The sequence below is a fragment of the Panthera leo genome, chromosome B4, assembly GCF_018350215.1.
Source record: "Panthera leo isolate Ple1 chromosome B4, P.leo_Ple1_pat1.1, whole genome shotgun sequence".
NCBI classification, from domain to species: domain Eukaryota; kingdom Metazoa; phylum Chordata; class Mammalia; order Carnivora; family Felidae; genus Panthera; species Panthera leo.
In genome coordinates, this window is record NC_056685.1 from 57,227,699 (window position 1) to 57,240,869 (window position 13,171).

At 35.9% G+C, this 13,171-nt stretch overlaps 1 protein-coding gene across 12 annotated transcripts in view; it reads right to left on the bottom strand.

Moving 5' to 3' along the window:
• Positions 1-13,171, bottom strand: part of SOX5 (SRY-box transcription factor 5) — a 1,003,938-nt gene that overhangs the window by 551,442 nt on the left and 439,325 nt on the right. The window lies entirely within an intron of this gene.

The window sequence follows — 13,171 nt, forward strand, 5'->3', positions numbered from 1 at the left end:
TTTCACACAAAAAAAGAGGAAGTATAAAGTGAATAGGGGATACTGTTCTATAATAAATTTTAATGAAACAGTCCAGTAATGGGATGACAGAGGCAAATGGCAAAAACGATTTACCAGCATAAAAGAAATCCATTCTAAGATTGAAACTATAGTATTTTTCTTTAAAAGAATCCAGTCTCTCAAGATGTGATACACGGAAATCCTAGTTAGGTGGGGGCTATTAGAGTCATCTAGTCATTTATTTTTTTCTAACTATTCTTTCATTTCCACCTACCCCCTCCTTTTTCACCTACTGAAATTCTACTCATCTATTTAAATGCAAGCTCCCCCATGATGCCTTACCTGAAATCTGCAATCAGACTATTAACTCTTTCCAAGATATTGCTTGTTTAATCCAGCCTCTGTCTGGGTGCTTTGTGGGATGGCATTTACTGCTTGACAGAGCACTGCATTTTTGAACTACTTTACATCCTAGAAAATTCTTTCTCACCGCAAGCCAAACTGAACTCCCTATAATTTTAGCATGCATTCAATAAACATTTAGAGAGTGGCACCTATTTAGTATTAAAATGGGTATGAGGTACAAATGTGAATAATGTACAGTATCTGGCCCAATTTAAATCCTGGCTCTGAGAAAGTTTCTTTTCCTCTTGATTTTAACATTATATGTGCTCATTATAGCTGTTGAAAACTTCATAAAACATAAAGAAGAAAACAGTGATGACCCATAGCTCAACTACCAAATGGATGGTAACTATTTAGGTTTGTTGTATCCCATCCTTGTCTGCTCCCTCCACCCTGTGCCCCCACCTGTCTTCAGTTCTCCCCACAACCCCAGTATCTTTTATCACAGTTAGAAGCTAAGTTGGTTTCTGCTTAGCTGGTTACTGCTACATACTTTCAACCAGAGTCCACGCAGAATGTTGGTACCCTAGAAGAAGGGAAACCCATTTGACCTCAAGGGCATTGGTTTTCATCCCACCCCTATTCCTGAAGAAAGTCCTCAGGTTACAGGAAAGTGGGTGTGGCTGAATTTATCTCATTCATCGTCTTCTTTCTCTGTTATTTTGGGGAAGAATACATCTCTAAAGAAAATTGTATTTACTTTCTAGTCCTGGGCCAAATGCTATTGATTTTTTTTCCAATTATTTAATTGGATCTACTTTAATGACCCCACCAAGGAGAATTCTCTCTTTACAAACAGGGTCTCTACATTATTGGACCAGCAGAATATTATACTTCTTATCCAGTCCTGGGAAGCGATATCTGTCCTAACTTTTAGAGGCTGAACCACATGGCATCTCTTGAAGTAGTCTGCTTCCCCAGTAAATCGCACCCCACAAGAGATGGTCTGGCCCATAAAGCCTACAGACTCTTCTTCTGGCAGAAACTGGTTAGACCTAATGGTCCTTTGTACTAAAATTGGGGTTAAGCCATTTTACTAAAGGCTGCATGTTGAGCGGACCCTAAGGATCATTATCCAAGTAACTGATGTAAAAGTTTCACAGATCAAGACAAGATACCTGTGTAAAGACACCTATAATTGATTGTAAAAACGTACACAAATTCTTCCCACACCTGTATGAATACCCTTTTACAATGTAACTTTACAGCTGCTCCCATTAAGAGGTAAAGTCTATTTTCCCAACCCTAAATCTAACATGAGCAGTGGTCCAAGAAAGTACTTGTGTTTGGGGAGTGTTCACTCTTGCTGCTTTTTAGACCCCAAATATTTCCACACACAGCCTGAGCTAATATACTAGAGGAAGTAAGACCATATGGGTAGACGCCCCAACCATCCAAATTGGATTCATACAAGAATATGAGCTAAATAAAATGGTGGCTGTTTTAAGCCGCTAAGTTTTGAAGTGGTTTGTTAATAATAAAAAATGGTAATGGGTACAATACCTTTCTTACCCAATCTGTTAATCAATACTTTGTGGTTAGGGCTATTCAACCAGTCAAAATGTCACCAAACCGTGTGTTCCATGATCAACACCCTCAAAGGAACTTTTCTCCATTTTGTCCAAAAAGAATTCATTATATCAAAAGAATATAATATTTTCACGTTTATCTGTATTGATACTTGTCATCCTAGTTCATTCATTTTAACCATTAAATGAATAAACCTTATACTTTGTCAGAAAAATTTCAGTTGTTCATTTTCTTCCAATCAAATATTGCCAAATTGCACTCCAAAGTCACTGTACCAATTTCCACTACTACTAAAATTGTAGGAGAGCTCTCACTGCTCTTCACCCTTATCAACATTGACACTGCCATTCATTTGTGGCAATCTGATGAGTATGAATGGTATATTATTTTAATTTGAATTTCTATCACAAGTGGTGAAGTTGCAGATAATTTTATTGGGCACATAAGTAAGATGCCTGTTTATCCTTGTTGCCCATTTTACTATTAGGTTGTTTGTTTGTTTGTTTGTTTTTTTCTTCTGCTGAAGTTTTAAATGCTTATCATTTGGTGGCTATAGGTTTTACAATATCTCCTGTTAGTGGCTTAGTTTTGTTTTGTTTAGTTCTTTTCATGGTCTCTTTTGATGTATAGAAAATGCAACTTATTGAGGCCAAATTTACTAACCTTTTCCTTTATGAAATCCTACTTAAACTTGAGGTCATAAAAATACTCCAATTTTTAACTGTAGAATTTTTGAAGTTTTGCTTTCCACTTTCAGATTTTCAAGCCACCTGGAATTTATTCTGTCACCAAGATCTAATTTTACTTTTTTCCATATGGATAACCAATTGTCCTTGCACCATGTACTGAAGAGCCCACACTTTCCCTACCAATTTGTAATGCCACCGTGGTCAAAAATGATGCCTTCATACATGAATTTAACTGTTTCTCGACTCTCAATTCTTCCCTTCTCTGATCTATATGATGGACTTAAAGCCAATCCATACTGTGTACACTTTTTGGCTGTATAATAAATAATTAAATTTTAGGGAAAGCCATTCTCAAATCTACACTTTTTCAAAATTGTCTTGGCTACTTCCTCCTTTCTTTTGTTTCCTCAAGTAAATCATCTACAAGTAGAGCCTCCCTTTGGGAATGGTTGGCGATAGCCTGAACTTTACTAAAGACTGTGCATTACAAATCCTCTTTTCACCCCTCACCATCTCCAGTCCCAACAAACACATGTGTATGCATGTACGTACACACACACACACACACACACACACACACACACAGATTGTGCGTAGACAGAGGAGAGAGTGTTTCTTGATTATTCCAAAAAGCATAAGAAAGGGGAAAAAAAGACAATTATAAATTACAGGATTTTACAATTAAGTAAAACAGAATTTGAATAGTTTCTTTCTTTCTTAACTCTATTAATATAATATTATCTTCCTCAAGTAGGTGATCTCCTCCTTTCTCATCCCATATAATGTTGGGGAACTTTCTTTACTGACTTGCCCTCTCCCTAGATTTTGTTTTTGTGTTTGTTTTTTGAAACTTGAACAGAGTCTAGATTTCAGCTTTCCTGACAGAGGATTCCTGGTACCTCTTCTTCTTCTTCTGCATTGGAATCCCTTTGATTGTACTATCAAAAATAACTTTTTTTTTTTTTTTAAATAACTTTTTAAATAGCAACTCATTCCTTTAGACTCATCCTCCTTCTTACAATCTGACATTGTATTCCAAGATTACCTTAGTCAACCTCTTAGCCAAACAGTTCATTTTTGCTGATTAAAATTAAATTCAAGGATCAATTCTTCTCATTGTTACTGTTGTGTGTGTGTGTGTGTGTGTGCGCGCGTGCGCGCGCGCGCGCATGCGCGCGAGTGTGTATCTGAGTGGTAAAATATACATGACATAAACTCACTGTTTTAACCATTTCATAGTGTACAGTTTAATAGCATTTAATATAGTTGACCTTTAAACAATACAAGGGTTAGGGACTCCAACTCTCCTCACAGTAGAACATTCACATACAACTTTTAACTCTCCAAAAACTTTACTAATAGCCTACTGATGACCAGAAGCCTTACCGATAACAACAGTCAATTAACATGTTTGGTACATCATATGTATTATATACGGTACTCTTACAGTAAAGTAAGTTAGAAAAGAAAAAAAAATGTTAAGATAACCATAAGGAAGAGAAAACACATTTACAGTACTGTACTATAAAACCTCAGTGAATAATTGGACTCAGGCAGTTCAAACCCATGCTCTTCAAGGATCAGCTGTATATTCACAATGTTATGCAACACAGCCTCTATCAGTTCCAAAAAATGTTCATCATTCCAAAAGGAAACCCTGCACCCATCAAACAGTCACTCATCCCTTGCCCTCCCCCCTGGGCTCCTTCACCATTCTACCCTTTTATTTCTATGAATTTAACTACTCTAAGCACTTCATATACATGGAATCATACAATATTTGCGTTTTTTTATAGCTGGCTTATTTCACATAGCATAATATCTTTAAGGTTCAGCCATGTTGTAGCAGGTGTCAAAAAAGCTAAATAATGATCCATTGTGTATACATAACACACTTTATTGTTTCATTCATCTAATTATGGACATTTGGGTTATTTCCACCCTTTGGCTATTGTGTATAATGCTGCTAGATACATTTGTGTAAAAGTTTCTATGTGGACATATGTTTTCATTTCTGTTGGGTATATATCTAGGAGTGAAACTACGAGGTCATACAGTAACTTTATGTTTAACTTTTTGAGAAACTGCCAAACTCTTTTCCACAGTGGCTTCACCATTTCACATTCCAAGCAGCAATGCATGAGGGTTCCAATTTCTCCACATCCTTACCAACACTTCCCACCACCCTGCTGGATAAAAAAGTTATCTTTCATTGGGGTTTTGATTTTCATTTCTCTAATGACATGACATTGAGCATCCTTCCTTGTGCTTATTGGCCGTTTGTATACTTTCTTTGAAAAAATGTTTATTCAATCCTTTCCTACTTTTTGAGTTGTGTTTTTGTTGTTATAAGTTACTTATATATCCTAGATACTAAACTCTTATCTCACACAATTCACAAATATTTTCTCCCATTCTGTCAGTTATGCCCTCATTCTCCTTATTTTAAATTTTGTTTAATATTTATTTATTTTTGAGAGAGAGAGAGCATGAGCAGGGGAGGGACCGAGAGAGAGGGAGACAGAGGATCTGAAGTGGGCTCAGAGCTATCAGCACAGAGCCAGATGTAGGGCTTGAACTCACAAGCCATGAGTTCATGACCTGAGCTGAAGTCAGACACTTAACCCATTGAGCCACCCAGGTGCCCCTATTTCTTCTTTTGTTGCTTATACTTTTGGTGTCACATATAAGAAACTACTGCCTAATTCATTTTCATAAATATTTGCCCCTGTATTTTCCTCTAGTACTCTTATAATTTTTAGTCCTTATTTTTAGGCATTTGATTCATTTGGAGTTAATTTTTACATATGGTATCAGTTAAGGATTAATTCTACAAAAAGGATTTTGCCATCTTTTGTATGTAAATATCCAGTTGTCCAGCATTAATATTAGTTTAAGAAGCTTAATCACCAATTAAACAAGTGAGCAATGAATTCAGTTCAATGTGAATAGTCTTCTCTCGTTTTTTTTTAAATTTCTAAGTGTTTTTATTTATTTTTGAGAGATAGCAAGACAGAGTGTGAGCAGGGGAAGAACGGAGAGAGAGAGAGAGGGAGACACAGAATCCGAAGCAGGCTCCAGGCTCCAAGCTGTCAGCATAGAGCCCGACATGGAGCTCGAACTCACAAGCCGTGAGATCATGACCTGAGCCGAAGTCAGACGCCCAACCAACTGAGCCACCCAGGCACCCCTGGTCTTCTCTCATTTCTATGATTGGTACCCAAATGTTTTATTTTCACGATATATGTACTACTGTCTATCACAGTCTCATTTGATGTACATCTTGGAATAAGCTGTGAACTTTCACTGTTGCATAGAAGTTCCATCCTATCTCACCTTTTTTTTTTTTAAGTCCACTCTGTAATCCACCTTCCATATTATTGCTATTTAAACTTTTGAGCATATTTGTATTTCACCTGGCTATTCTTGCTTTATTTTCAGTGAAGTTCTGAGCATTTACAGAGAACTGAGTTCTGAGAATCTAGAACATTCTATGTCACACCTATCAACTTCCAAAGTTTCCAGCTTTACCAATTTACTTCCTTATCTTCCTTACTTTCCATAAGTTTTAATCACAAGAATGGTATGATAATGTCTGGAAATAGGTAGTGGTCAGCGACTTTTGTAAGGCATCATGAGCCCTTTATTATTAACAGAATTGGTTACAGTTAAAGCTTAACTGAAACGATGTTAGTGCTCACCTCCTTATTTCACCACTTAGATCTATTAATATTACATTAGTACTTTTCACCATGAGTTCTCTATTATAAATTTCCTGCTCTTAGGGTTTCTGAAGCCAATCTTCTATTTTTAGTCTTAGCATAATATTACAAAGGTAAGACTGCTTTGGAAATACTTAATTTAGGATACTACTTAACAAATCCATTCACACACACACACACACACACACACACAAGCTTTCAACTGCTTGGGACATTGGTATAAATTTGACCCCTCTACTGAGTTCCTTCACCCACTGATGTGCTAGCTGTACCTGTAAATTACAAGACTTATTAACAAGGGAAGTTCCCAGAAATGGTCATAGGGCTTAAATGGATTTGAATGCTATCACTGTCTTCATAAACTACATATTCTTTTTTGGATAGCAAAAGGAATCTAAAGAAGAGACTGGGTGGCTCAGAAAGTTAAGCGTCCAACTTCGACTCAGGTCATGATCTCATGGTTTGTGGGTTCCAGCTCCGCATTGGGCTCTGTGCTGACAGCTCAGAGCCTGGAGCCTGCTTCAGATTCTGTGTCTCCCTCTCTCACAGCCCCTCCCCTGCTCATATTTTCTCTCTCCCTCTCTCTCTCTCTCTGAAAAATAAACATTAAAAAATTTTTAAAAAGGAATCTAAGAATGTGAGAACAAAAGCAGCATTGTCTTTAGTAAGACAACTTTCCTTTCCAAAAATGCTATGGCTTCTTCGTCTTGAACCCTCAGCTCTCACCTTCTCCGGACTCTTCCTGAAGAGGCAGGTCTGCCCAGCTCCTGGACACACATTGACCAAGTGTGCTATTTCCACCAGAAGGAAAGGTCTGGCTCTTGCCCATCCCTCCAATTTTATCTTCTAAAAAGTATGCTCCCCACCATTTGTGATGTTCCAACCACACCCACATCCTTCCTGTTCCTTGAACCTGGCAACATGATGCTCACCCCCAAGACACCTTGCTTGCTGTTCCTGGACCAGGAAAGTCATCCTCTGCAATTCTTATGACTGACCTGTCCTCATCCTTCAGCTCCAAGTTCAAAGGAAATCTTTCCATAGAGGATCTAAATGTCTGCATCCTCTTTCCTTCCTTCATTACTAACACTCATGTCAATCTGTAATTACCTTTTTTAACTTAAACATTGTCTACTGCCCCCAGTAGAACAAAGTTGCCAGAGCAAGACCTCATTTGAATTGTGTTTGCTCTATCCACAGTTCCTAACATATAATAGGTGCTACACGTAATAATAAGTAACTATTGGAAAACTAAATGATCAGAACAATGCACATCAACTTATTGGTAAGAAAGTTAAAAAAAAATATGTGTATCATTCACATCTCCATCTTCTCTGCAGACTATGAATGGCAAAATATTACTTCTGGCTTTCTCCCCAATTTAGTATAAATTGCTATGATATACGCAGAGAAAGAAAGTTACTTTTAACATTAATCTAATAGAAATAGGATGTATCTGGTCTTTCCATGCCAAAATAATCACATAGTTTTTAAAAAATATATATATAGGAAAACATTTGGACTATTCAATATTTTCAATCATCTGTGTACCATTACCTTCCATTAAATTGGATTCTTACAAGTTTAGTACATATCTCTGTGTCAGAGGATTTTCTCTAGCCATGTCTCTCACTTGGTTCTATTCTCCAAGTATAACCCTGACATTACAAACAACTAGGCTCCAAATCTCCACTAAATTATCTGTTCTTCTTTACTGAATACAGAATTGTTGTTTTGGCTGGAATTAGTCAGGCACAGTTAGTACAATAACACTCAGTGCCTTCCTGTGTAGCACCTGCTACATGTTATTTATTTCTTGTTAGCTACATAGTACAACAAATTGTGTCTTTTAACAGCTCATTGAGTAGAAGAAGAGAAAGTGATGGCAGTGGGATTGTTGAAAATGTTCAATGGTGTCAATATATTTCTTCTGAAATAATCTAGCTAGTAAATTTGCACTAATAACATTTATTTCTTTGGAAAATTTCTCTGCCATATAATTTCCAAATGACCTTGAGCAGACAGCAGCATGAGTAGAATAAGTACAGACAATGACCCCTGGCTTTTAATCTGTTAGCAAAGGTTATTTTAATTGAATAAATGCAGTATATGGAAATGAACCAATACTTCTTTTCAAAAAGCTTAAAAATGTTAAGGCAGCATTTGGATGTTAAATTTCGGTAAATTATTTACAGTTTTTTGGATTTAACAGTATGATTAAATGCCACATTGTTAAGAGAATAAAATCTATATTAAGAACTTTTCCAGAGTGTTACAAAGTCATTGGAACATCTTCTAGAACAGCACAGCTGTACTAAGGTCTCCCAAATCTATGTGTATGCACACATTTTACATTTCTCATCAAATCCACTAATTCGGTTTTACCAATGGGCACGATTCAACAAACAGCACTTGAATAAAGCGCAGGGAAAAGCAGTGGCTACTATTTTTTTTCCCATCTGTGAATTTTGCTTTATTATGTTAGAGACTCCAATTGAACTTTGTTTCAAGCTATTAACCTATGACAGAAGACTGTGGAGATAAGATTTCACTGACATATAGAACAAAGAAAAAGAAAGAGTGTGAAAATTACAATGACAAGGTTGCCTTAGCAGTTTTGAGGTGGTAAAATGAAATCCCTGACTAATAGGCCTTGCTAACATAGGAAGGGTGAGGAAGTGAAGAAAGAAGGACAATCTTGGGTTGAACTCGAGAGTCTTCCTGAGGACCCATAATAGATACACACTGCTGTTGCAAACTTCAAACTGCAAAGCAAATTAAAGTGTGCCTCTAATTGTTATAACTTGTGCAAGAAGTTCGCATGCAAGAATAAATTAAGAAGCATTAAGAGTAAATTGTTGATGTTATCTAAGCAGGCTTTTTTTGTGTGAGAAAACACCAAAATCTTTGTGCTACATTTTATAAATTATTCAGTCTTCCTGGTTTTCAGGAACTCAAATATCTTCAAGGGTTACTTCCTCTCAATATCACTATCTTAATTTTCAATTGAACTAAAAAAATAAAGTATAAGAGCATTATAAAATAGTCTAACCTATGAAAGAATTATTCATGAAGATTATATAACATCATATGAACAAGCCAATATTCTGTACCAAAGTTAGGCTCTAAATGCTGATTCGGGTAATATTTCTCAAATATGGGATAAAAGATTATGTGCAAGATATAATGGAGATACGAGCTTATTTTAGCTCATTAACAACAAAATCTTCTTCCTGAAAAACAATGCCAATGTTTTCCTTCCTAGCTAGCATATGTGTCTTCTGATGAGAGAAAATCGTTAAGGAAAGTATTAGAGGCTTAAAGCTAGAAGGAATGGACTATTCTAGTGTTGTTTTTCCAGAACGAGCCACAAGGATACGAGAAAATTTCAAGTCCCTATTTTGCAAACAGATTTTGAATCTCTTTATTTTTAAAATATTAAAATTTCACATGCATTATGATATATATATCATATTATGTGTATGTATAATATGACATAGATATATGTGTGTGTGTGTATATATATATATATATATATATATATATATATATATGATAAAATTTTACCTGTGTTATTGGTTGGATCATTGTGAATATGAATATATATGATCATTGTGAATATGAATATATATATGATATATGTGTGTGTGTGTGTGTGTGTGTGTGTGTGTGTGTATATATATGATAAAATTTTACCTGTGTTATTGGTTGGATCATTGTGAATATACACACAGGAACATTTAATGAATGTATGTTTAACTAGAACTGAAAAACTACTGTGTTGAGAAATACATAAATCAGAAAAGATTATCACAATGAAATGATTTAAAAAATTCTATACTGAAATGACTATTGTTAGCATCAATTGCTTATTTACTTTAAGCAGTAAGTTACATCATCTATAGATTTTATTGATCCAAAGGCAAAAAAAAATAATGCTCACTGGAAAAGATACTGTTATAATCTAGAGATCACTTCTGGGAAACCAAAGGCACATCTTTAGAAGATCATGTAACCCAGAGAGTTCATAGATGTAATTTAAGTAACCTCTGAAATTTTTCCATTAAAGTAATGAATTAAAAAAATAAATAGCTTATAGTACCTAAGACACATAGAGAATGCTTACTGACATCATAATCATCACTCTTGATACAGTGTCACTGCAAATAATTACTAACTCACAGCTCATGATGATGCAATATGTGCCATTCTGATATCCCATCAACAGAAGCCAGTGAGCACAGCCAAGAAAAGTATCCTTTCAGACATGACTCCACTGAAGGAGATCTTTGCAGATGAGCCTGGATTAAGTCACAGCACTTCCATATCTTGAATGCAATATTATGTCCCAACATGCTATTTGGGTTTTGTGGTCGTTTGGTTTATTCTTGGACAGCCACATAACCAAGGGCCTTGCTCATCAGTAAATAAAGTCTCCGACAACTATTGTTTCACTCAAGCCACACATAATCCTGGCAGACTGGACTTATTATTTTGAGTAGTTCAGATCACCACATTACTATAATCTAGAAGTCTCTGGACGGAAAGACTACTACTAAGAAAAAAGCGACACAGTACATTATTCACTGAAGAATGAAGACAGCCATTACTTTTGGTCCTTCTGATAACATCAGTTATAATGTTGGTAGCTGATAAACTTATTTCACTGGTTCTATTGTCCCTTTTTTTGTCATGTCAAAGATGAATTTGTCCCTAAAACACACTTACTTAAAGTTTATATTAACAGCTTTGCTTCCAAGTACTCTTGTTACAAAAAATATATAAGTAAATGAATTAAACCCATTTTGCTTTTTAAAATATTTAGATGGAACCATGACAAATCTATAACCAGTCAACTAAGGAGCTGGTAAAATATAATGCAATTTCATAAAATATATAGTTGTTATAATTCAATTTTCAATGGAGATTATAAAATATTTCCTCAATTCTAACAACAAATTCTTTTTGCCAGTGAGTTACTCATTTAATGTAACTATATTCAGAACATGTGAATAAAGGGAATTTTCTGATAGGGAAAGGATTCAGGATAAATTTTTCTTAGAGACAATAAGGGCAGAAAGCAGCTTTAGTACAATCACAACCAATTCAATAATTACTTCTGTTTTTTCACAATTTAGGAAATCATGTCTCATTCTTTTCCCTGATACTTAAGAAAATCCTCCCTCAGTAAGAAAAGAGATTACTATACCATACTACTACTTACTTCTTAATCTTAAAAATGTTAAGAAAAAATGGATGCCTGGGTGGCTCAATCTCTTAAGTGTCCAACTGTTGATTTCAGCTCAGGTCATAATCTCATAGTTTATGAGTTTGAGCCCCACGTCAGGCTCTGTGCTGATGGTGCAGTTTGCTTGAGATTCTCTCTCTCTCTCCCTCTCTCTCTCTCTCTGTCTCTGCCCTGCATTCTCACTCTCTCAAATTAAATAAATAAACTTTAAGAAGCAAGAAAAGAAAAAGAAGAACAAACCTTTGCCCTTGGGATAGGAAAAGATTTCTCAAATAAAGCATAAAGCACAAACTACATGAGAAAACAACTGACAAGTTTGATTTTGTAAAAATCAAATATTTGCACTTCAAAAGACAATGTAAAAAAATGGAAGGCAAGCTAAAGAACAGGTCAGTAGACTTGGAATACATATATCTGAAAAATAACTTGTATGCAGCAAAAGGAAAAAAAACCTCTTATAACTCCAAAATCAAAGAAACAATTCAGTATAAAACGGGCAAAATTTTTGAACATCCTTTTTCATGAAAAAAGATGATTTTTCATTTTAAAAAGCAATGACCAGGGGTGCCTAGGTGACACAGTGGGTTAAGTGTCTGATTTTGGCTCAGGTCACGATCTCATGGTTTGTGAGTTCGAGCCCAGTGTCGGGCTCTGTGCTGACAGCTCAGAGCCTGGAGCCTGCTTCGGATTCCGTGTCTCCCTTCCTTTCTGCCCCTCCCCAGCTTGTACTCTGTCTCTGTCTCTTAAAAATAAATGAATGTAAAAAAAAAAAATTAAAACAGCAATGGTCAGCTAGCACACAAAAAGACAATTCTGTTAATCATGAGGGGAATACAAAGTAAAAGCACAATGAGATACTACTTTATACCCATCAGAATGACTAAAAGGTAAAAGACTGACAATGCTGAGTGTTGCTGAGGATATAGGACCAGTGGTACACTCACGCAACTCTGCTGGTGGGGATCTAGAAATGTCGCGCCTACTTTGAAACACCGTGGCCAGTTTTTTATTAAGCTGTATATAAACTAACTATATGACTCAGCATTCCATCCCCAGGTAATTACCCTCAAAAAATGAAATATGTGACTAGATAAAGACTTACACACAAAAACGGTCAGGCATCTTTATTCAGAATAGCCAAAAAATGAAAACAACTTAACGTTCATCATCAGGGGAATGGATAAAGAAAATGTGATATATCTATACAATAAAATCCACAATACAGAATGAACTATTGATAAACACAATAGTGTGGTAAATCTCAAAAAGTATGCTGGATTAAAAAAATAAAAAGGCAGACAGGGGCACCTGGGTGGCTCAGTGGTTAAACGTCCGACTTTGGCTCAGGTCATGATCTCATGGTTAGGAAGTTTGAGTCCCACGTTGGGCTCTGTGCTGACAGCTCAGAGCCTGGAGCCTTCTGCTGACTCTGTGTCTCCCTCTTTCTCTACCCTTCCCCCATGCATACTCTGTCTCTCTCTCTCAAAAAATAAACATTAAAAACAGGATTTTTTTTGTTTCTGTTTTTTTTTTTTTTAAGGCAGACACAAAGGAGTACATGCTAGTATGATTCCATT